The sequence below is a fragment of the Chlamydotis macqueenii genome, chromosome 1, assembly GCF_036417535.1.
Source record: "Chlamydotis macqueenii isolate bChlMac1 chromosome 1, bChlMac1.mat, whole genome shotgun sequence".
NCBI lineage: Eukaryota > Metazoa > Chordata > Aves > Otidiformes > Otididae > Chlamydotis > Chlamydotis macqueenii.
The window spans coordinates 150,253,324-150,276,948 of NC_141556.1; the positions used below are offsets into that span (position 1 = coordinate 150,253,324).

General features: G+C 43.1%; 1 protein-coding gene across 3 annotated transcripts in view; it reads right to left on the minus strand.

The window, feature by feature from the left end:
- EDAR (ectodysplasin A receptor) overlaps positions 1-23,405 on the minus strand; it is a 73,248-nt gene extending 49,843 nt beyond the window's left edge. For all 3 annotated transcript variants that reach the window (XM_086741056.1, XM_010127135.2, XM_010127134.2), the window contains exon 1: positions 23,189-23,405. The gene's annotated coding sequence lies outside the window, so the exon portion shown is untranslated. The remainder of the gene's footprint in view (positions 1-23,188) is intronic.
- Between the last annotated feature and the right edge of the window lie 220 nt (positions 23,406-23,625).

Sequence of the window (23,625 nt, forward strand, 5' to 3'; positions counted from 1 at the left end):
TGGTACACAGCATCAAGTTTTCTGCTGATTTCAAAGATACCTAAGTTTGCACGATCAAGTCTGCCAGGCCTGCTCAGGCCCTTTAACCTGTGCCATGCAAATATTCAGACTGGAGACTTTCCGAGATATCAATGGCCTTAAAAGAAGGAAGCAGAAGATGAAGCACTGTGTCTAAGTGACTCCTTGATAACAGGATTCATTTAAAATCATGCACTTTGCTCATTTAACTTTTTTTTTTTTTGTGAGGAAACATAAAACGCCACTGTAATTGTACTTTGGCTTGTGGGAATAATATCTCAGAAATAACATCTCTACTTAAATTCTAGTAGCTTAAGATCTCTGTGGGGCTGCCTCTCTCACTGCAAGACCTATAATTAGCCATTCATTATGGCACCGCGCAGTAATCCTGAGGAAGCCCCTATTTCCCCCCAAGCACTGTATCCCAAGCGTGCCAGTGAGCAGGTAGGTAATACTCTGCGGTTCCCCCTCCTGCTCGACTGAGGCAGCTTAGGGGGGTTGGAGACCCTCCCCAGGCCACCTCACGTGGCTTTTTGGCAGGGACATCCTGTGTCTCACACTGTGAGCCTCGAGATTGCTACACTCTAAGTCCTAAAGCTACAAGGATGTGATTTGTGCCACTTCCTCCCTTTCTTTCTGCTTTGGGGTGAGAAAAGAAAGTAGATTTCCATTTAGGAAGGATGGGAAGCCACTAAGTCAAGCACTCCTTTCCTCTGGGAGGGGAAAACTTCCTCAGCCTTTGGACAGAGCACGACTGCTTAGGGGATGGCTCGCTGGTGCCACTCCAGGTCTGTGCATCAGGGACAGCTAACGCTTTCCCAGCACAACTGAACAGGATGCTTCCAGGAAGCTTTATTGGTCAAACCGAAGACAGAATTCAGATGGGGTGAAATGGCACATACGAAGAAGACCTGGCTAAAGGTGTTACCCCATGGTTTTGGGAGATATTTTAGCTTCCCTTAAAATAAATAAGTAATTTTCTCAGGTAAAGGAGCATAAACATAAGCTGTTTCACTTGGCAAATCCTACATTTGAACTGGTTTGCATTTTCCAAAGCTTTCCCCCAGTTTTATTGTCTAAAACTGTTTTCCAAACTAGAATTGAAATTATAAATTATTTCATTTCCTTGGAAACAGTGTTGGCAGGGTTTGTCTGTGTGTGAACAAATGCCTGGCTGAAAAGACTGCCCCTTTCTATGTGTAACCTCTGTTAATATTAATGCAAACTCTTCTGTGAAAGTGGTTTGAGGACTCTGTGATACTGGACATGAGGCTGATAAGGCTGATCCTCATCTCGAAAAACTTAAGGCGCTGAGACCAACATACAGACAGTCCTCAAATGTGTCTGACTTTATCCTCCGTACAACTTCCTCCAAACTAGCAGCCAGCCTAAACTAGTATTTAGAAAAGACATTGAATCCTTGGTGTGACAGCTCTGCTCTGACTTCTGATGGCAATTACCAAGAACGCGGGCTCTCCAAGGCTCAGCAGCATCAGAAATATTGCTTCAAGATAGCTCTCGTGTTATAGCTTCTAGCTTTGAGTGCAAGGTAAAGTAAACAATGTTTTTTACAAACATTTCATTACTACAGATCAATGCCACCACACACTCAAATTTGCTTTTGCCAGATTCAACGTAATGGGGACAAAGAGGGTTTCTACAAAGTACTGGAAATTTAGAGTCAAGGACATTAAGGCGCACAGTAGGTGTAATTCTCTGCTAGCCTTTGAAATGTGATTATTCCTCACAAGTAATACTGTATGTTGATCCTCATCAGCCTACTACCACTATAAGAGGTAGATCTGTGACCTGCCTCAGATGCAGATATACTTGAACTTCACTTTGTCACACATCTTTAATAAAGGAATGGATACAGAGCAAGTTTTGACTATAAGAAGAGGTCAAGTTTTTCTGAAATTCCCAACAATCCTCCTTTGATGCTAACACTGAGCTGAAGGTTTGGACAAAGTTTTAGATTAAACCTTCAGTCACTGCAATAGGCCAGACCTGAAAAAAAGCATTTTGCCTTACCAGTTAAGTGCAATTTTTTTATCTACCAGTCATAGTACATGTTGAAGTAAATCTCATATTACTTGTTCAGTAATATCACAGGCCTGATCTTGTTCCAGGCTTCTTTGGAAACACGAGGGTAAGCTGCACAAGGTATAGGAAATGTATAATAATAATTTTTTTTTTTAATTGAGTGAGCTCACATTTTGGATGTTCAATATTTTTTGAGCTAGACCTAAAAAAACCCCCTGCTTTGGTCTTGTTCCTCAGTAATTTTTTACATTCTGTTCTCACGATCACTTTCTTAAAAGTTTGTTAAGAGTTAATAATTGGTTCATATTCCTGATATTATAGTATCTACATAATTTTGAAACCCTACTAGTGTGTTGTAAAGTGATAATATTTATGTTCAAATTAAGAAACCACTATATGCAGTAGCAAGCGTAAAAGTCGTGGTTACTGGAAGAGCTGGGAACCATCATGGAAAGCAAGAAAGAAGAAATTAATGATGCTTTTAGGGAAAAAGAAGTAATCTGATGATCGGGGAGCTGAACAATTATTCCAGCAGCTGTGCTGAGCAAGGGCTCAACACAGCTGCCCATGTGCAGCTGCCCCGCCTGACCTCAGGGTGCCACTCCAAAAGGCTGCAGGTCCTCTCTGGGTCCTGTGTCAGACCTGCCAGCCCCACATGGACATCTCATTTAGCACATCTTAAATGGCAGTAGACACACATATGCGGGCAAATTAATACAGCTTTTCAGAAGAATATTTTACTCGTTTCAAATCACAGGCAGAAAAAAAGCGACACTGAACAATCTCATCCTTAAGACCACATAAAAGCAAGATGCAGAGTGATTTTCTGATTTCAAGTTATGACGGATGTCAGAGAAAGAAAAGAAATAAACTTCCAGTGGCTGGTGCCCACACAGTTATTTATTTCTACATGAACTGGGGAGTGAAAGTACCTTCTGTCTGACTTCACACTCTGATGCGTCACAAGAGAAAAGACTCACATCATGTGAAAAAGTGCCACATAGAGTCAAACTAGCTGTGTTTTTACCTATAAACTGAACATATGTGTAGGGATTACATGGTATAATAAATAAAATTCATCAAAGGCATGATTCCTCTGACTTTAAAGCAGGCCTGCATTTTGAGAGCAGGGTAAAAATCTGGGGCAGTAGTCCTGTTGGGTAAAAGGGAACAGGCTGGAGACGCAAAGGTAAACCCAAAAATGCCTAATTTCCCTGAGCAGAGCCTATTAAGTGCAAGTACGGTGACCGTAGCTTCTTAGACCTCTCCAACTCTTCCTGGAAATATCCTCATCAAAACTCTTTTGTGATGATAGCTGTGATTAATGTGCAAGATGCACAGGGCAGAAAGCAGCTGAGTAGAAAAGCTGCCATTGCATGGGTAACCTCAACCGTGCCCTGACCAACGCCGTACTTGGGGCTCTCTGAAATCCACAGGTGGCTCCATGTTCTACCATTTTGTTTTGAACAAAAACTACAGTATGTTCACACTGTTTCTCGCTCCCTTCTTAATAGTTAGAAATGAACGCCCTCGACACCCTCTGAAACCACACTGTTTGGCAACTATTTACAGTGTAGGCAAACATTTGATTTTAGTGTTAAATGTGCTGGGTGTTGTACAGTACACAAATAAAGACTGTCTCTTCCTCAAAGATCTTACAGTCTGAAAGATAAGAAGATGAAAGAGTGCTTGGGAAGATCAGTAACTGGGGGGACTGCGGGAGGGGTTCACCTCAGTCAAAATGTAAAAACCTCTCATCTCCTGGAAATCACATAAAGAACATCAAGATTTTGGTGCTGAAAGTGTGTATATTTTGTGTTTAGCTGGTGCGTTTTTGCTAATTCTCCCGACACCCCCGAGCTGGCCACTGTGCTGTCCTGCTGCAGCTGGTCTCTGCACAAAGCCAAACGCTCTCGCTCAAACCGCCGGTCCTGCTCTGAGGGAAATATTTGCGCATCAGCATCCTGACATTCCTTCTCTTCCCATAAAAAACTTGTTGGGTTTTGACCTTGAGAGGGATTAGAGGGAAAGCTTTAGAGGCCAGATGTCTCCCGTATACAGCGGAAGGCTTTTCATTTAAATACAAGAAATTGTTAGACTTTTTTTTTGCTTGCATATAGTTAGGAAAGCTGTGAGTCACAAAGTAAACAGAAATAAATATGATGTAATCACCATGTGCAACTTTCCATGATTCGGTTTCGTAAACATTTCTCCAAACCAAACGTATCTATCTGCAAACATGAAGCACGGGTGAAACGTAAGGACCCCCGCGGTCACAAGGGCACCAGCTTGTTCTCTGCCTGGGAAGGAGTAGCTGGGGTGCAGGCTGCTGGGGCACAGCAGCAGGGTGTTCAGTGCTGCCCTGCACCTCTTGCTCATGTTTGCCTCCAAGTTTCTAGAAGCAGAGTTTGTTGTTACTGGAGGTAGAGGGACTTGGCATCAGGTAGCACAAGTTTTTCCAAGATACGGATATGGGGTGGTGGATGTTCCCAGGTCGTAACTTCTTTGTATGTCACGTCCCAGATGATACTTGCATCCCACCAAGAAAGGACAAGTTTAATTCCTCTTTCATTCTTAACGTGGTTTAGTACCCATCAGATAGTTGATGTGTACTAAACAGCTCCTGTTGGTTTTGGGAAGGTACCAGGATAGCTTGTTCCTCAAACAATGTTTGAGATCAGACTTATCCGAGATCACACAGATGACAGAGATGACTTTGCCCTAGCAATGCCACCACAGTTCTGATACTAATAGGAATGACATAGCTGCAGCTTCTCTTTGCAAAGAGACAGCAAAATGCCACATGCATATGAAGTGAATGATCCTCAGCGTAATGAAGTCCTGTGCCCATTGGTTGTACGTAAAGGCAAAGTATGGAGGTTTTTTTGTGAATCCAAGTGACACACTTGGAGCCATCTGTGTTTTGATTTCAGACCAGTGAAAACCAAATTTTCCTTTTGTTAGAGTAGCTGAAAGGTTGGTGGAGCAGGAGGCAGCTAATGTCAAGGTAAAAACTATGCACGTTTCTTGTCGTATGTCTTCAAGTGATGCATTCCAGAGTTGTTCTTTATTTAATCATCCAGAGATAAATAAGCTGCTACTTACTACAAAGTAATTTTTTTTTTTTTAAGCAGCTCAGCTAAAAGATAATCTGTGCTACAGAATTCCTAGTGGAAAAAAATCCAGAATTTACATGTAAAATCATGAAACTTCTGTGATGGTTTTGAAGGTTTAACACACACACACGTGTTTGCTTAAAAACTACTATGCAAGCAATAAACACTCTTGTTTGGTTCTGATCCTCCGAGGAACAACACAGGTAGTTCTGCACTTAACCTCGTGGGCTCAGTCCTTGCAAGTCTGACCTAGTTGATAACATTTTTTGAACAATGTGTTTATCTCTCAATGCAATTAAAAAAAAAAAAAGTGGTTTTAGTATTGATTAGTCTCCTCACCAAAAATTATGTTCACAGCTAGAGCACTAAAGAGTTGTGCGCAGGAAAAAGACTCAACAAAGACACTTTGAAGAAAAAAAAAACCAACACAATGCCTTTTTATTTTGCTTCTCTAATTGCTCCAGATGTTGTAGTTGCACCTATGAAAAGTTAAATATTATGTCTCTGTAACATTTTTGATCTTCATTAATTATAGCTCAGAAAAGCTTACAAAAAGCAGCCTGCCTCTTTAATACAAATAAGATTAATTGCATGGTTATTCAGAAAATGAACTAGCAGTAGTTAAACAAAAAATGTTTGTCTTTAAGCAGCCCTTGGATGATTTTTTTTAAAACTGTTACAGGAAGTGAAGAGGCTGCCAAATTACCATGCCCGTGAGCCCCACTCTCATTATCAGCCTAAACGAACGCACACACCCCGCCACTTTCATCCTCTTCCAGGTCCAAGAAAAAGAAAAAGGAGGCATAAAAAAAAAAAAAAGCCCTTCCACACAAAGAGGTGTCTCTGAAGTCTGGAATGCACCCTAGCTGTTTGAAGACAAGATTTATACCTGACACCCTCCTTTAAGCTCATTGTCGAGACTCGCCTGTGCTCAAATCAACCGCAGACTGGCTGCTGCAGGTACTTCATCTTACAACGACCACATCATCTAAGATAAATGCACCAGGAATTGCTACCACTTTGAGGCGAAGGAAAAAAAAAAAAAAAGAAAGAAAAATCAAACCCCTGATGCAGGTAGTGGGTGAACGGAAAAACAGACAAGCAAGAAGGATTGTGTGGGAGTGTGTCCAGGGTAAGAGCCAGCGACAGCCGACGGTCTGTGGCGCAGGGCACAAGTATGAAATGGGTTTGGCTGCCTGTGCGGACACCTGTGTTTCGGCACAATTTCCCCTCGCCTTTGGCAGCCAGGCTGCGGGACCAGGCGCCAGGCAGGATGCCTACGCCACCGCTGCTGCCAGGGAAGCCGTAGCATGCCGGCAGCTTGTGAAGGACTAAAGGAGGTTTTTGACTTGGTGGGAGACGATTGAGAAGGACTGCGGTGTCAGCTCATGCCATCCCTGTGGTTTCTGAGACAAGCCTGGTTTCCTCATTTTAGGCAGACTCATCCTCTCCCTAAGCAAGCTGTGGTTAGACATTTTCATTCGGCCTCCTAAATTCTTCTGGAAGAAAACCCTTGGCAGTAAGGACTTAATTTTACACTGGACCCGTCAAATTGGAGGCAAAGCCATAGGGCACTGGGATATATGAAGGAAATGGCACAAGGGAAAGAAGAGAGCGCTCAGGACAGTGTCAGTATGTAGAGAAACACAACTGAATATCCCAGAGCTCAGGCTGCTGAAACTCTAGCATTAGCAGGTGTCACACTAATTACCCAAGGCTTTGAAGTGACACAGGCAGAAAGGGTTTGTCATAAAGAGAGAAAAACACGTGGCAATTTGCAAAGATATTTATTGTCTATCTTATCTATCGCTCAAAGGGCCAGTAAAAGTTGGAGCACAAGGATGGTGCAGAACCAGTTAAGGAGCATTTTCCAAGGGGAAGAATTGCCATGGCGTTTGGAATAATGCTGTATTAATTCATGGCACTCAAAAACATTTGTGAGGAGATATTCTGAAATCACACTGATAAAGAAAAGAAGGTGATTAATATAAAACTTGAAGACAGAAAAACTTGCCCTTCTCAAGCATTTCATAATCCTTATCTTTGATCCCAGGACCAGAGAGCAATATGGGATTAACAATAAAACTAAGGGCTACCATCGAGGAGCACCCATCAGAATGTTCTGGACTGAACCCAACAGAAAGCTCTAGATTTGGTTTTCTGATTCTCCTTTCTTAAGCAGTTCAGATCCAGGCCTTCATGGGGCTTCTTCCAAAATTTCTGGACTCACAAGGATGTTTGGGATGTTGAGATCTGGGGAAAAGGAGCTGGTTTAATCCATTTCAGTTATAGAGCACTTTCTATATTTAGGATTTTAAATTATGTTTTATTACGAATGCAAATTATGAGCATTTCTAGGACTCCAGCTATTTGCACGTCCCAGCTAGCACATAAACCTCATGCCATTACAAATCTGAATAAAGCAGGTTAAATTCACAGCAGATTTAAAATAGGGAAAAAGGAAGGGAGGGAAGAGGGCCTGTACAAGAGAGCCTGTACAGATGTTCAACATCTACCCACTAGGATAGGAGAAGAAACATCTACACTCAAGCTGAATTGAACTCACACAACTGCCTGTGAAGCTGCAGCATTGTCTCAGCTTGGCCACAGGTATCTTGTTCTATTTTCACATTTGAAAGATTTACCATTTAAACCTTCTTTTTTTTTTTCTGTGGGGTGTTTTGTTGTTTGGTTTTGGGTTTTTTTTTTTTTTTTTCCTTTGAGAGATGACATCTTCTATCTGGTGCCAGCAGAATGTTCTCAGAGAAATCAGTTTCATCAGCCTGTGACCAATGTATTGAAAAATGGAGCATGGCTCCATGGCAGCAATCATGGGAATCTGTTGCGGACACTTAGCCTGGAGCCTCCATAATTTCCGACACCAAGCATCTGAGGAAATAGCATTCAGTATTTCATTCTGACATTTCAGCTCTTGACAGCACGCTAGAGAATGCTGCTTGTACCCAAAGTCAAAGGCAATAAACGGAGCACAGCTTTACAAAAAAAAAAAAGAAGTGTAAGCAAGACCAGTTCAGCTTGCCCTATCTCACAGGGAGTCACAAGAGAGGGAAACAGAAATACATGGCTCTAGGCAGTTGCTCCATTGCTGCGTGCCTGTTAAAAATAACTCACTTGCAATTTTCCAGAAAGTTACAAGCACTATCAGAGCCTCCTGGCCTAATGAGAGCACCAGCTATGAATTAGGCAGAAAATGCCCTGGATTCCCCAACAATTCCTTCTCCAGCCCTCAGAGAGATGCCACCTTTCTTGCCGCCCTCCCAACGTTTGCTATTTTTGTCCCCATTCAGTCCTTTGCCTCCTATTTATTTAGCTTCTCCATCAACACATGTGCTTTCTGGTGCTGATGACTCCTTCTCTTTAACTCTGCATTACTCCTCTTGCCCCCTTTCCTACCTCTGCTCCAGCTGGAGCAGCGCGTTAGTGGGAAGCAGCTGGTACTCCTTCCCCCTGCCAGCACCCTATCTTGTGCCTGCAGCCGCTGCTCTTCATACACCTGGAAGCCCATACAGGATTTGAGCATCTTTTCCTCCAACCCTCACGTGTGTTGCAGTCCTAATCCTCTGCTCTGCCTGCTCCCTCCGTGAAGCCGTTCGCAGTGGCCACTCAATTCCCCCATAAACTGAAGGTGGCAAAGATGTGCCAGGCACATGCTGCCTCTGCATCAGAATAATCCCACCTGGAGCAAAATCCTGGGCAACTCACCCTCACCTGCTTGGGACCCATTGCCACCAGGGCAACGTGGCATCGTGCATTATCCTCCTCTGCCCGTGAAGGGGCGGGTAATGTCAAGATAATCTTGCAAAGTGAAATGCAACAACACAGTCATGTCTATGACTTGTGAGGGCTGTGAGAATAGCCCCTTCCTGCCTCCTGGCATACCCCTTCCTCTCCAAGAGTTGAGGACAGCCTGCCTGGTCCAAGCAGTTCCCTGGAGTCACCCAGGCCCTGGTCTGGGGTAGCTCTTAGAAGATGTCTTAGCAAGCCTAAATGCTTTACCCTTTGTAAGTGGCAGAAGAATCACACTTGTAGCTGTAGCAATGTATTCTATAGCAAAACCCTGTAATAGAAAGTTATTTATTTCCATGACTTTTCACTTCAAGTAAGTACAGGATTATAGAAACAACATTTCTAGAGGATACAACTATCAAGTGCACAACAGCAAGTGAGGAACTACATTTCTTTCAGAGCTTGTCTAAAATGTCACACTGTGCAGAGACCTGGGGGCATGTTTTAGTGATGTGCTTTAAATGGTGAACAGCAAAAGCTAATTCTCCTCCAAAAAAGGATGCAAGCAGGAAACTTGTTTAAAGGACAAAGTTTTCGATGGATAGCAAGTACTTGTGTTCATATGTGTGGTCAGGTTGTTTTCAGACTTGGTTTTTGACTGTCTTGGCTCTGCCTTCTAAGACATCTCCAAAAACTCATGTACATGTCTAAGGGCCAAATGTGTACACTGCATCTCCACTTCGACAACAAGTGACAGTTAATTAAAACCATGCATTACAGAGAGCTCGTCCTTTCATGATAAACAATAGTACTGACAGATGAGTTATTTTTATGTTATGCTTAATTACGTCAAAGCCCGACCCACCAGTGTGCAACAGAAAGGGCAGCATTTCTGTTTGTTACTAATAAGCTGGGTTTTTTACTTTTCTTCTGCACTGTTGACATGTAGTGAAAAGTGACCCAAACTCACATACATTATATGTCAATTAAAACCATTTCATTTTGTTGTCATGTCCTGACATACTGGGTATACAAATCTGTTTTTAAAAAAAAAGCCGTAAGACCGCCCTGTCTCTTGGCACCTCATGGTGATGTAAGTTTAAGGCTTTAAGGAAGCAATGACTGAGTTTGGCTGTTCGCATGAAGCCAGTTCTGTACATTTTTCTTGCTCACTGTTATATATAGAAAGATCCTCATCCAAACATCTGAGGTCCTGTTTAGCTCTCTCATATTTATTCTTCTTGTAGATAGAAGTGAAAGCTGGACATACAGCTACAAAATGAATCTCCTGAATTTGTGTGCCTAATATACCAAACTTCTCTAAAAAGATACTAAAAAGAAAAGTGTATTAGTGCAGTTAGCAAAGTTTCCTAAATAAAAACCAAAAAGTCTACAATAAAAGTGTTTTTTTGAAGTCTACCTTCAGTGATCAGAAAATATTACAATTCCTATAGAGTTACTTCAAAGCCTGGAAATGAAAACCTAAGACAACCACATTTATACCACCTATTACCCCTTCACTGGAGTTTGCCCCTGCAACTTCTTGCTCCTAAATCTCAGCTGTGCTCTCTACTTGCACTCTGAATAGCTGGTCTTGAACAAATGAAAAAGCATCGCTACTCTTCTTTGTACGCACTAAAGGCTTGCATACAGGGTATGGTTAGCACATTTCAGAGGAGTGTATGGTTTCCACAGATCAGTTTATTAGTGGAGTAGTATGACACACTGAGTAAAACGGGACAACATCAAATACTCCCTCTGTTTAATTTGGAACAGGGAGTTGAACTTCCAACTCCTGTCTCTCAAGAGAATGCCAAAACCACGGGGTTATTGGATATTTGCAGGAGGGCTTCTTTTTTTTTCTTCTTCTTCTTCTTTTTTTTTTTTTTTTTAAGTATTTCCTCCAATTTTAACTGGATTCCAAAGCAAATGGTGCTTGTGTGGCCACAAAGTAATTTCTCACCCAAACTCCAAGTTAGCTGTGCATCCTCCAGCCCCTCTCCCCAGCAGTCCTGTCCACCCGGATCGCACAGGGAGGACCCCAGTTCCCAGAGGTTTCGTGGTGCAGCTGGCTGGGGCAGGGCACCTGGTGAGCTCCAGCGCGGCAGCAGGCTGCCCTGTGAGCCACCAAAAAATGGACACAGCAGCAAGGTCTTTGCAAATGTCCCAGTGGGGAGCACTTCAGTTGGAGCTGGCAATCAGCCACAAGACAACAATCCATCAGAAATCAACCTTCATCCATGCTGGTGCTCCTGGAGCTACGGGCCTCTTAGTCATCCCTGATTTAAACTAGCCTGGACTAATCTCTAGCACATTTTTCCTAAGAAAGCTCCCTGCTTCAGCAGGGGTCAGACTGAGGACTAAATTCACAACAGGAGCAGTGCCGTGATGGACTCGGTGCCCTGTGGAAGCCAAAGGAGGTGGCAGCATCCTTGCTACAGCCAGAGCATGGGGAGAGAGGACACATCTTTACACAGAGACCCTCAAAAGCCAGCATATGTGCCTTGGCCATGACCCTGGCAAGGCTTAGGAACCTGGCAAGGCTTTGCTGTTCACTCCTGCAGGCTCCCCGCAAAATCCAGCCTATGGGACCCTCCTACCACTGCTCAATATCTTTGCACTTTATAATCCCATCATCCATGGGGTGACACAAGGCCAAACGCTTCTGCCTGCCTGCACAAAGGATCCTCCTTTGTTTGAACATAATTTTGGAAATATTCCCCCTCAGTGGCTCGGGGCAGGCTGGGTGGGCTCCACGGAGAGGGGAAAGCCCTGGTCTCCCCTACAGGGCTGTCCAGCCCCCTCCTGTTGATGCTTTTCTGTTTTGCATGAAATAGTTTTTTTCTCTTTCTCACTCAGGCACATGACTCCTAAACCTAGTGACTGGGGCACCACCTGGGACAGAGTTTGGAAACTGGGCTCCAGTTCTTACTCTGACAAAAATTTAAATATCTTACATTGAGTATGTCCTAAAGCCCACATCACCCTGTACTATGGCAAGTACCCTAGTGACCAGGCAGCAGCATTATTTTTCTTTTGCTCTCCAAATACTCACTTATGCCTAGGAAAATGTAACTACCAAAAAAGAGAGGGATGGACAGATACCTCTTCCAGAAGGTATCTGGAAGATACTGAGGCTGGGGGCACTGTTGTGGGAGAAACAGCTGAAGTCTCCCCAGGCTAAGGAGCGCATCAAGTCCAGATCTCCAACCTGAGTTCCCTAAGCATGGGCTAAATGTAAAAGTGTGGCCATTCTCATTGGCAGGACTTAGATGTGTTGTGTGGATCTGTTCATCCAGCACAGGGCAGGCCAGGCAAAGCATGTCCAGAAGCACACGTTCAGGCATGCAAGGAACTCAGTGGACGCAAACGTGGGTGTTAAGGAATGTAGGTACCTCTGGGGTGAAGGGGCAGCTGAGCAAGATTTCTTAGGATCTGAATTTTAGACTTTAGTGTGTGAAGTGACAGGTCTGCCAGGCACCCAGGTCTGCCAGTCACCCAAGTTCCTCCGTGGGATCAAGTCCATGAAGATGATCTAACAGAAAGTATCTGCTTCCCACCTCAGCATGCTCCTGAGTCAAAGATTCGGAGAGTGCCTGCTATTCTACCCACTCTTCACACACCCATCGGTAATTGCTCTTCTATGATTAAGGAAAAATATTTCATCTGTATACACAAAAAAAAAGGGTGAAAACTCTAGATGAAAAATGTTGCAAAGTTAAACAGCACTGTTTACAAATTTTAATCTGTTCTGCAAAAATGGACATGTCTATGCAGCTAGGCAAGGTCTGCATGCAACACTTGTTGAATGAATCCAGCCAGCATCAGTAATGATGGGGAAAATACCACAGGTAGCAGCTTTGTTTCTGTCTGTATTTCTGGAGAACTTGAGTTGTTAGCACTGCCTTTGCACTTGGCTTTGCAAGGGGAAAAGCAGATGCCTCTCTCTTGCATTAATTTTGATTAAACTAATACAGTTTTGGCAGCTTGTACAGCAATTGTATTTTTTTCTTTACATTTTTGTCCTCTTCAGTCATAGGCACAGGCAACAGCAAATAAAAGCACCACATCTGCAGTTCGTGAAAAGAAACAGCAAAACCACCCATCAGAACTGAGGGAGCATCTCAAGTCTTTCCACTCAAGCCTTCCCACCAAACTTGTTTTAAAATGGGTGAACATAAAGTTCTGAAGGAACAAAACTAATCCAGATACTGTGTTTTCCTCTCATTTTCTTTGCTTCTATGCTTTAGAATTCCAGAAGAAAAAGCCACGCTTGCATATAAAAAGTCACTCACTTTAGGTGGTAAACACATATATAATTCCACCACTTTTTTCTTATTTTTGTCACATATTTTTTAAGAAATAACTTTGCCACCCTTCTTATGTGCATCTCTGAAATTCTTCAGGGATGCTTGTATAATTAGGAAGAACTTACTGAATTAATAAGCCAGAGTACTTTGGAAAGGCATTAAAATAATGTGAGAGGCACACCCAAGGCTGTGCTGTGGGTGAGCGATGTGTGGAGTTGAGTTCGGCTACAACATTTTGCTGAAAGCAAGCATTCCCTTCCAAAGCAGACAGTGACTCTACCAGCTGTTAAGCCCATCACTTTGCAGTCACAGTCTTATACAGTGATGCTGTACAAAGCCTTTTGAGCCACTACAAACCACAACAAGTTCAAAACCTGACTCATGTCTAGAACTTTGACTCGCTCACTGTTACCGGCTTAGTCATTGCCAGCAGCCCTACATGCATCTGCTAATCCTGCGGTATCCTCAGCACCGTTCCCTCCTGTGGGAAAGCCTAGTTAGCCAGCCTCGAAGAAAAGTAGGGTATTGTGATATTTCTCTTACCATTGTGCTGCTTTGTTCTTCTCGCGCTCCCATCTTAATGACGGTGCGAGCTGTTGGCCTTCCACACTTTCTTTGTGCCTATGTAAATTCAGTGTTTGATGCTGAAGAGGCGGAGACGATTTCTAAGTCAAGGGGCAGGTGTGAGTGAAAGGAGCAACCCAACAGCCAAACTATTTGAAAAAGAAACCTTTAATGTCTCATCAGCTCAGCACTTGAAAAAAAAAAGCCTTCATAACTTGCCTTGAAAACTGGAAAAACAGGGTGTCTAGCTATGATTTAAGACATTAATAACAAGAAGATATTGCTGTTCCCTGACATATTTTGACTTTTGCAGAGTGAAAAGCTATCTTAAAACTAGGTCTGATTATTAATACGTGAAACACTGTCGGTGGCAACGAAATTACAGAAAGGTTGACTTGTTTCTCTTTCACTAGTCAAAATTTCAACATATTTGGAGAAAAGAGCCCAGGCTAAAATAAAGAGTGCACCTGAAAAAACTGTTCTTTCACTTTATTGAACATATATATATACAAGTAATTTGGGATGATTAGAGCTTTGAGCATACTTACAGCACTGTAACAACTTTACAGGACTGACCGTCGTCTTCAGAGGTAATTCAGCAGCTACCATGAGCACCCCTAAAACTGCAGCCTTGGGATCTAACACCCCAATTGACAAACTAAGTTTCTGCAAAAAGTATTTTTCACCCGCAACTGTTGAGCATGCAGTCTTTCAGTACGGATGTAGCCTTTCCAGCACATAAACCACAACAAAACAAAACCAAATACACTTTGCCGTAAGGGAACACAGGGCAATATGACCCATCTGAATTCCCACAATTTATTTTTATTTCCCTGGTCCAGAAAAGACTTTCAAGCATGGCATTAAAGTTTAAGAACATGAGTGTCTTACTCATGTTCTGTAGGACAACTTGCCTATTTGAAATTGTGTGTGTGCTTGCAAGTCATGATATTCAGAAAACAGTCATATACAACTTCCTCTGCACAAGCATCTTTACATTCATCGTGGAAATCTCAACAAGAAACCAAAAGTCAAATTTCCTATCGAACTTCTTCCTTCTGCTGAAATAATCAACTTTTCTACATGGTTGCCTCATCCAGAAAAATTTTATGATGCTAGTAGATAGATGGGCAAATGCAAGCATCCTGCTCCTTGTGCCTTCAAAGCTCTCACGTAAAGATAACAGTGTTTTCTTTTAATCTTTTTTTCATTACTGAATATTATGCTTACAACAATCCTGCTTTGCTACAGATGGTTTCCTGTTGTTTCTGCCAAATGTGAAATAGCTATAAAACTTGAAAAGGTTTTGATGCTGTCACTGCATGAAAAATTGCATCTACGAGGGAAAATTAAATATGAGCCTTAGCCTTTAATTGCTTTAATCTTACTTAGTAAGTGAACTTTTTTACCCCTACCCCCAACTCAAAGCTTCCAATAACATGACCTGAAGGGAAAAATACAGCTATGTATTTTAGTCAGGTATAAAGCCTTCATTAAGAAAAACAAAAAAGAGGAAGGGGAAGTAGATAATTCTCATGTCCAGACCAACCAAACAGCCACCAACTCCAGCTAACAAGAGCAGTGCCTTTGGCTCAGGTTCATGAAATATGTAAAGTCATTTCTGTTAGAAGACAGTGAAGTTCCTGTTTTCAGTGCTATAATAAGGAAATCTGTCATCTTAGCAGACAAATTACTAGAAAATGGCTTGCATACTCTCAAGGGGAGAGAGCCTTTGCTCCTTGCATGGGCAAACCTCAGTGAACTCAGTGACAGCTTTACTTGAACGCGAAAGGAGTATTAAGAAGTACTTCAAAGAAAAGCTGAATTTTACATATGTCTTATACGATGAGGAAAACTAGTGATGTTCTCTATAGACGTAGATCCAGTGTTGTATCGGAGAAGAGCTAAAGAAAAGGTATTTTACTAGCAAAGGCATGGGATGGGTACATGACCTATGAGAGGAGCATCAACGAACAAGCCAGCTACACAGGCTCTCTCAAATTTCTGCCAGTATTTGACTGGTACCACATCAACATACTAATTTTCAAAAAAAAAACAAAACCAGTGAGCATTTAACCACATCCTTCTACCAACAAAGTAAGGCTGTGCTGACTGTCATGGATCTGCCTGTACAAGCACTGAGGGTAGAGGCAAAGAGAGTAAATATTAGAAATTGCTCTGTCATTGTCAGTACATTTGTCTGCCTGTTGCCTTACATAGAAGGCCTGATGTCTTAGGGCTCTGCAGCAGATGAAGCAAGTGCTCTGTACTACACCGGAGATTTGGCAAACACCCTCTTCTGCAGGAAGAAAGCATGCAATTGTAGTCTCACTCAACCAAGACATCAGATCTCAACTTTCCAGCTACTCAGACATCTATTGTTCATTCCTGGGGATGGATCCAATATCCATTTGCTACAAGAAGAGATTCACTCTCAGCGGAAAGAGAAGCTGGTGGGATTTTAGTGTCTTTTAACCTGTGCTGTCTTTCCCTGCTTCGGAGGCTGGAATTTAAAAGCTGAGGCAGAGGTGACATTGTGGGCAGGAGTGAGTGGAAAATTTCTACACTCATCAAACTGCAACCAGATGTCTCATCTACATGTGGACGTGCCTGACCTATGTGTTGTGCCCCCGAGGGCACCATTCACTGCCTCCTCAAAGTGCTCCTGGTGTTTCCCCATGCAGAGGTTCTCACACTAGAAATATCTGTTTGCTTGTTCAGTTTGACTTCCACCTAAGCTAAATTAAAAGCAACCTCATACAAGCTCTGGGAGACCTGCACTACACAGCTATGGACAGATCGCTGTAATTCAGCCCAGCTGTGGCTCCTGGTTCATTGTACAGGTCTCCAGGTTGGGAGGAACAGGGGTGCAGGGGCTCCCTGGGACACACGTGACTGACGTGCTGGACCTGCTGCCTTCTCTGAGTGACCCTGCACGGTGTCCAACTTTGATGCCTTTGAAAAACATTGCCTCCTTGCTTAGGCTGGGGGAGTGTTCATGGACAGGAACCTTTTATTTCTCTTCTGTAGCATAGCCTGTTTACATCTGGAGCCTGGATGAAAATCAGAAATGGGCATGCAGGTCCCCTGTGAATAATTGCCAATGTTACTGGAGAGTCTCCTGTTGATTTCACTGGGAAGTGGATCAAGCCCCTATATCTTTGTTAGTTTATTTATTTATTTATTACCAATTTTGTCATTTGGTCACCAGCTGAATTATTTTCACCTTTCACATCCCATTAAATGCCACAAACTGCTAGTGCAGGACTTTTCTCACAACCGGTTAGAAACCATGATAGAAAACATAACCCTGCCACATCAGAGACGTTCTTCATATACTGTCCTTTATTTGCATCTAGGTTTCCTTGTTGCTAGCCAATGCCATCTGTTATCTGTTTTGGTCTGCTTATGAGAACTGGCAATTTTTGAAAATTGAGAGCAAGGAAAGAACAATGGTTTTTTCCTTTTTATTTTACATCCCAAAGAAACCAACTGGATCTACACATGCACACAAAAATATACCCCTCGAATTGGCAATATGTTAGCACATGCTTTTTCTATATGGAAAATTTAAAGAGACAAGGCTCATCACGGGAAAGTATTTGAATGTAATGAAATAAATCTGCGCCCCACAATGCCTGGATACTCGGTTCTGCTTTTGTCTCTCTTGGAGGGTGCTGACACTCAGACTTGGTGATGGATTAAATGGTGACAGCTGAGACAGTTACTGCCCTCAGCTGTGCACTCTGCCCCTCTCTTGGAAATTACTGCCCTCCTGCAGCCCGCACAACTGAACGCTTCATGAATCCGGTTTCAGACCGCCAGACTTCACGTCAGGCGCAGCGGCTCACGCGGATCCGCCAGCCTGTAAACTCCTGCAGCTTGGAGGTGAGCCCGCGAGCCATTGAGCCATGCCTGCTGCGCAGGTGGAAAAGACTCAGAAGGAAAGGGGGTGGCCAGCTGAAGGCGGTGTGCTGCTTCACTTGCCCCCCTCTGTCACAGGCCACCGGACAGGTTGCAGCCCACAGATCACTCTCATCTATTTTTGGAAGTACAACTGCATCTAACTCAGGAGATCCATTGTCACTAACTACCCACCAAGAAAAGAAATAGTAAAATTTCAAGTGACAAAAAGAGAACACAGCCCCAGTCTTTTCTTGGGGGTTTCTGGGTGTTTGGGTGGGGTTTTTTTGGTTTTTTTTTTGTTTTTTTTTTTTTTATTGATTCGATTTTTTTCTTTTGCAGGGACAGTATTAAATTGTGATCGACACTGACTAAATTCTGTTTGAGGTCTAGCACAAATTTTTTGTTGACTCTGATAAGAAGAGAAACTTTATGATGGTAATTTCAAACTTCTTTTTGTTAGAAATGGTAAATTTAAGTGCCAGGTTTGAGGATACCGCCTGTTTCATAGTTCCTAACTATAGCAGGCTATAACCAGTACCAGGTAGCATAACAGATTCTTCCATTTTTAGCCTTTGATCTCGTCTGTTCCTCATATTTTTGCAGTCCCAGTTTTTCTCTTCCAAGATGTGTGATCTGGATGCACAGGGCCTTTTTGTTTCCTTCTTTTCAGTGACAGAAGCCAATTTTTATAAAGCCTCTATTTATCAGCTATTAGTATACAGATCTCTTTCCCTCTTAAGCCCTTCTCTCAAGCAGTGGAGCATGTATACAGTTGTGAGAGAAAAATGGAGCATGTCACAGGAATGCATCCTTCTAGTCTGGATAATTATAAATATCTAATCCTGAACTATTAAAGTGGTTAAAGAAAATGAAAAGAAAAGTCCTGAAACTCAATCTGCAAATAATTATATGCTGCTTAACTGGCACTTCAGTCGTTTTTCTTTGTGATATATCCGAAGGAAGAGATGGATGCACTGTCAGAATTAAAAGCTCACTCAGTACTTGGCCATATGTTTCTGCTTTGGTCCCCAGCCTCTTACACTGCTGAACAGAGGATAAAGGCTGGTCTAACAGAGATTCATATACAACACCACCTCGAGGGGAGGTGGGGAAAAAAGTGAATCTTTCCAGGGTTCCTTCTTACTAGAGGGCTGGCTTGGGCTTGGATTCAGGCAAGTTTTGCAGCACCATGTCCTGGCCATAAAGCCTAATGAACCAGAGGCTCATTAAGACAATCTGCAGGGGATGTACATCCATCAGTGTTTGCATAGCGGAGACAAAGACAGTGAGAAACTGGAGCTCATGTATCTTTCTATGCCAGGCTCCAGTAGGGAAGCAAACATCTCACTGAAGATTGGTTGGGAAGGGTTGGATGCTGGAGGTTTGCAACCAAGTTGATCTTGGCATTTAAGATCAAAAGGGTCTCAGGTCTATCAACATTTCAGGATGCCACAAGCATAGTCAAGCATTATAAGCATTACAAACTCTTGGTTTTCTTTCCCACCTCCCCAGTGGCAATTGACCATACCTAAGTAACATTCCCCAAACACAGGTTACCCTGCACATAGAATAGAATCATAGAATTGTTTAGGTTGGAAAAGACCTCCAAGATCATCAAGTTCAACCATTAACCTAACACCACCACCATGTCCACATGTTTATTAGCAGAGATCCAGCAACCCTGGATCGTTGGTCTACCAAGACCCTCCTGGCCTTGTGTGCACAGCAAGTCAGACAAGGGTCAGCTCAGATACCACCAACTGCTGGAGAGGTTTCTTGTGGGGAGGGGATGAGGCAACATAAACCTCCTGAAAAAGCCTTTCTGCTATAAAACTGACACAGCTCTGGCACTTCCTTCTGCCACATAAAACCTTACCAGCCTTCCCCTCCCAAAAAGGAAATGAGCAGAATTTAAGACAGCAAATCCAAAAAAAAAAGCTCAGTTCTGAAGAACTAAGTCTGAAAAAGAATAAATGCCAGAAACTCTTGAAATCCACCAGGGACTTTGCTATTGATTTTGCACTGCAGATGGTCAGACATTATGGTAATGTGGTAATGTAAAACCTGTTGCTAGATTCATGGCGGGTGATTCAGCTCAAGCATTGTGGATTAACTTCACAGAATGCCACTTCTGACAGTTCAAAACCAGCACCCGCTAGCATCAAATCAGGAGGATGTGGCCCTCACGCTGCCTCCACAGAGATTTGAAAATCCACTGGCAAACTTTTAACATCTTCAAAAGACAATAGCAGATAATGCTTTAAAATAGTCTTTGTTTATCTTTTATTCTTTTGTTTCTAATGAACTCCTTCTGAATTTGAAAATAACTTCCTCTCTACTTTTGTTCTGATTTCCCTGGTGGGAAGAAACTGAAAGATCTGAGCTACGTCAAGTCAGAAGAAATGTGTGCAAAGCTAACATGTTTCGGGAAGCAGTGTTTGATCACTAAATGTTGCCACAGAGCCAGCAAGAGCTGGGCACACCACCCTTGCGGGAGCTCTGCCATCAGCTGCATGGGCCCAGGATCTCTGTTTGTTTTTTATAGAATTGGATGAGTGATAAATCAAACGAAAGAACAACAAGTTTCTTGGCCTCCAGATAATATTTGGATGTCCTAGCCTCCTGCTGTATGAAGTTAGGTTCTCAGTTTTCTGGGAAAAGTATGGCCAAGCACTTTGTCCACACGGTGACCATCAGCACAGGTCAATAATACTTGCCAAAGTGGACAGTCATAAATGTCACAATACCATCCTCATTTGGTAATATCTAACCCCTTACAGGGACTTGCTTCCTTGGAATATACATGGCAGGAAAGTGTCTCTGTTTTTGCAAATGATTCCCATCCTAACAACTCACTGGCCAGAACATTTCTACATATTAGGAAGGGTTTTCCCCAGTTGCTGCTTCGGGAGCTGTTGGGTAAAAAAGGCCACCTGTTATCTTCTGGATGAGTCACAAAAAACCATAGTGGTTCTTGAGGGTCAGGAGTGCACCAGAAGGCAGCAAAGGCCAGGTCTGGAGAGTAACTGGAGGGAGAAATGGGATATCTTTAACAGGAGTGAATGGAGAGGCTGACCCACCCCCAGCTCCTCACAAATGACTCACACAGGGTGTGGTCATGCTGGAACCTCTTGGGTTATTCTGCTATAGGCAGTAGCTCACATTGCAATTTATCTACCCTTTAGCTGAGAAGAGAAGTAGCATAGATACAATCTGATCTGAAACACAGTTCCATCCTAGCATGGTTAAAGGAAACAACTCTGTTAAGGATATTAGAGGGGAATTCCTCCATTGATGACAACATGAGAAAAACATTATCTTAATATTAATCTTATCTTCAAAAGCTTATGCTGCTATTTTTTTGAAAACTGAGACTTGGACCATTTATCTAGCATGGCTATACAGGTTCAATTAGGAAGTATAGACTCTGTCAAAAATATTCTAGTATTCCAAGAAGTGATGCCTTTACATGTAAAGTTGACATGTCCCACGTGAAGCCATTTTCGGAGGAATTCTAAACCCCTTTGTGTTACAGTCACATATTCAGTTCACATTTTCAGTGGGGTGATTTCCACTGCATACAATTCAGTACAATCCTTTGAAAATTACCATCTCAAGATCTGATGTGAAATATTAAAACATCACATGTTTTCCATCTAGCTGCAAGAGTGAAAAAATGCCTATTTATGGCGGCAGTTTTCTGTAAAAGCTATCTATCTACTAAAGAAAAGCCTGTTGGCTTTTTCTGGGCACATTCTCATCTGAGCTCTTTGTTGTGGTCAGACTACATTATTGCAAATAGCAACACAACTATGCTGTACCCAACCAACTAAAAGAGCTGGGCCAAGCTTTAGCAACAGTCTCACCCTTGTCAGACATCTCCAGTGAAATTGAGCTCACAGGAGTTTACCTGAAGGTGAAACTGTTCACACTGAGTGGTGTGGAGCCAAACTGGATGCTGATGAATATACCATTTCCTTAAGTTGATTGTTCTTCTTTCATTTAATTTCAAAATTAATTTCTTACCAGTGTTGCTCGTTGAGAGAAGATTCCTAAACTTTCATTTCTTTTCGCTTTCTACATCTTAGACATTTCTGACAGAGAAGAACAAAGAACTGAGTAATCCTGATCATAGTCATGGGGTTTGACTCCACTTTGCACAATCACACAAATTTCCTTTTAAAATTTGCGATCTCCCGTGACTGTTCTTATAGAGCTGCCAGAGATTTCCACCATTTGTCCGAAACATTTCAAGACCTATCATTGGAAACTGTAGTGCACAACATCACCTCCCGCCTCTGCTGTAGAGGAGCGGCAGCAGTAGCCATAGGCCTCGTCTATTCCAACAAACAGGAGCCGCAGGTGTGAAAGCTTTCCTTGTGGCTTGAGGTGCATAAAGAGGTTTTGGGTGGTACCCCAAGCAGGCATCGATCCCTAAGCTCCTTGGCACTGTTGCACTAGATGAGGATCTCATCAGTCACCCCATGGGGGACAGATCCAAAATGCTATCCAGTGCCCCTTCATGCAATATCTAAAGCTCCACTGTTTCCAAAAAGGAAGACTTTTTTTTCTATTAGGTATATAAGTTCCTAGCTGCACTTTTAAAAATCCACTGCTGTAGCCATGGCAGCAGCAGCTAAAAACACCCAGCTCCGTACCAGTGACAGTCTTCCATGGTCATGCAAGGCTCACACAGGCCACTTTACCATTGGAGTAGGTTTTGCAGCCCTGGCTGAGCTCTCTACTCTCCCAGAGCCGAGCATTTCAAAGCTACTCCAGCACTATGTATGTCTACAGCGTACTGCGCTTGGTGCAGGTATGCAATGCCACTGCCACCCAGGAACTCCTCGGTGTGGGCTGCAACCTGCTTTCCTCTCCAGACCTCAGATCTCCAGCTCTCTTTTATAGTGAGATTGTGGAAGCAGGGAAAATAAAAATCAGAATGCTACAGACATGTATTCACATGTGTATGCAGCGAGCCTCAATGCTACCAGTGCCGTGATATCTTACAGCGTTGGCTGCAATTTCAAAAGTATAGTAGCAGTCTGAAATGAACAGGCAAATTAGTTTTCAATGTTAACACAAAACCCAAACCAGCAGTTGCACTATCCTCTGGAGAAATATGTACTTCCATGCAAATAAAACCGTCCTCTAGAGTTTGTGAACTGGTCAGAACATCAGTACTTTTAATAATAAAAAAAGTCTAAAGTACATTTGATGTGAGGAAACTTCAGCTTTTAATCAAAAGACGCTGTAAGAAATTCTAGCTACTTTCTACCGTTCACAGGAAAAAAAACCCAGTTCTTTAGTCCAATACCAGGAGCAGAGAAGCTCACTGAATGGCAGATCTCATTCAAACGAAACCTAAATCCAACACAATTTTTAGCCACAGCCCTCTGTGACATCCCCACAACGAAGCAGCTCCCGCATCAGAGCCATGCCAGCTTTGGGGAGAGGCAGCAAACGTGCTCAATGCAAGCCTACCTTGGGCTCACCACCGCTGAAGCCTGGAGAAGAGGTCCACTGGCAAGTACAGGGCTCCGGGTAACTTCTTGGTGAGGCTCTCACAGGTGCTGAGGCTCAGGCACAGCCAGCGCACGTCTCCTCTTCTTGCAGCGCTTGTCATGAATGTCCCCAGCTCGGTCCCAGGGAGCCCAAACACACCAAAGCCCCTCAGCCACCAGCCCCACGCTTCCTTTGCAGGCTCGGAGGAGCTTCCCAACAACTTTTCCTTCCCCTCTTGCTCTCGGCTGGGGAAGTTTCCCAAAGTCGCGGGCTCCGCCGGCGTCCGAAACTCGCCTGCCCCACCTAGAGGTGCAACCGCGGGATGAGGAGGCGTCCCCCGCATCCCCCTTCCTGCTGCTGCTGAATTAGGCTTTTGCTGCTGAACAGGAGAAAGAGAAGGTTTGGCCAGGTTTGGC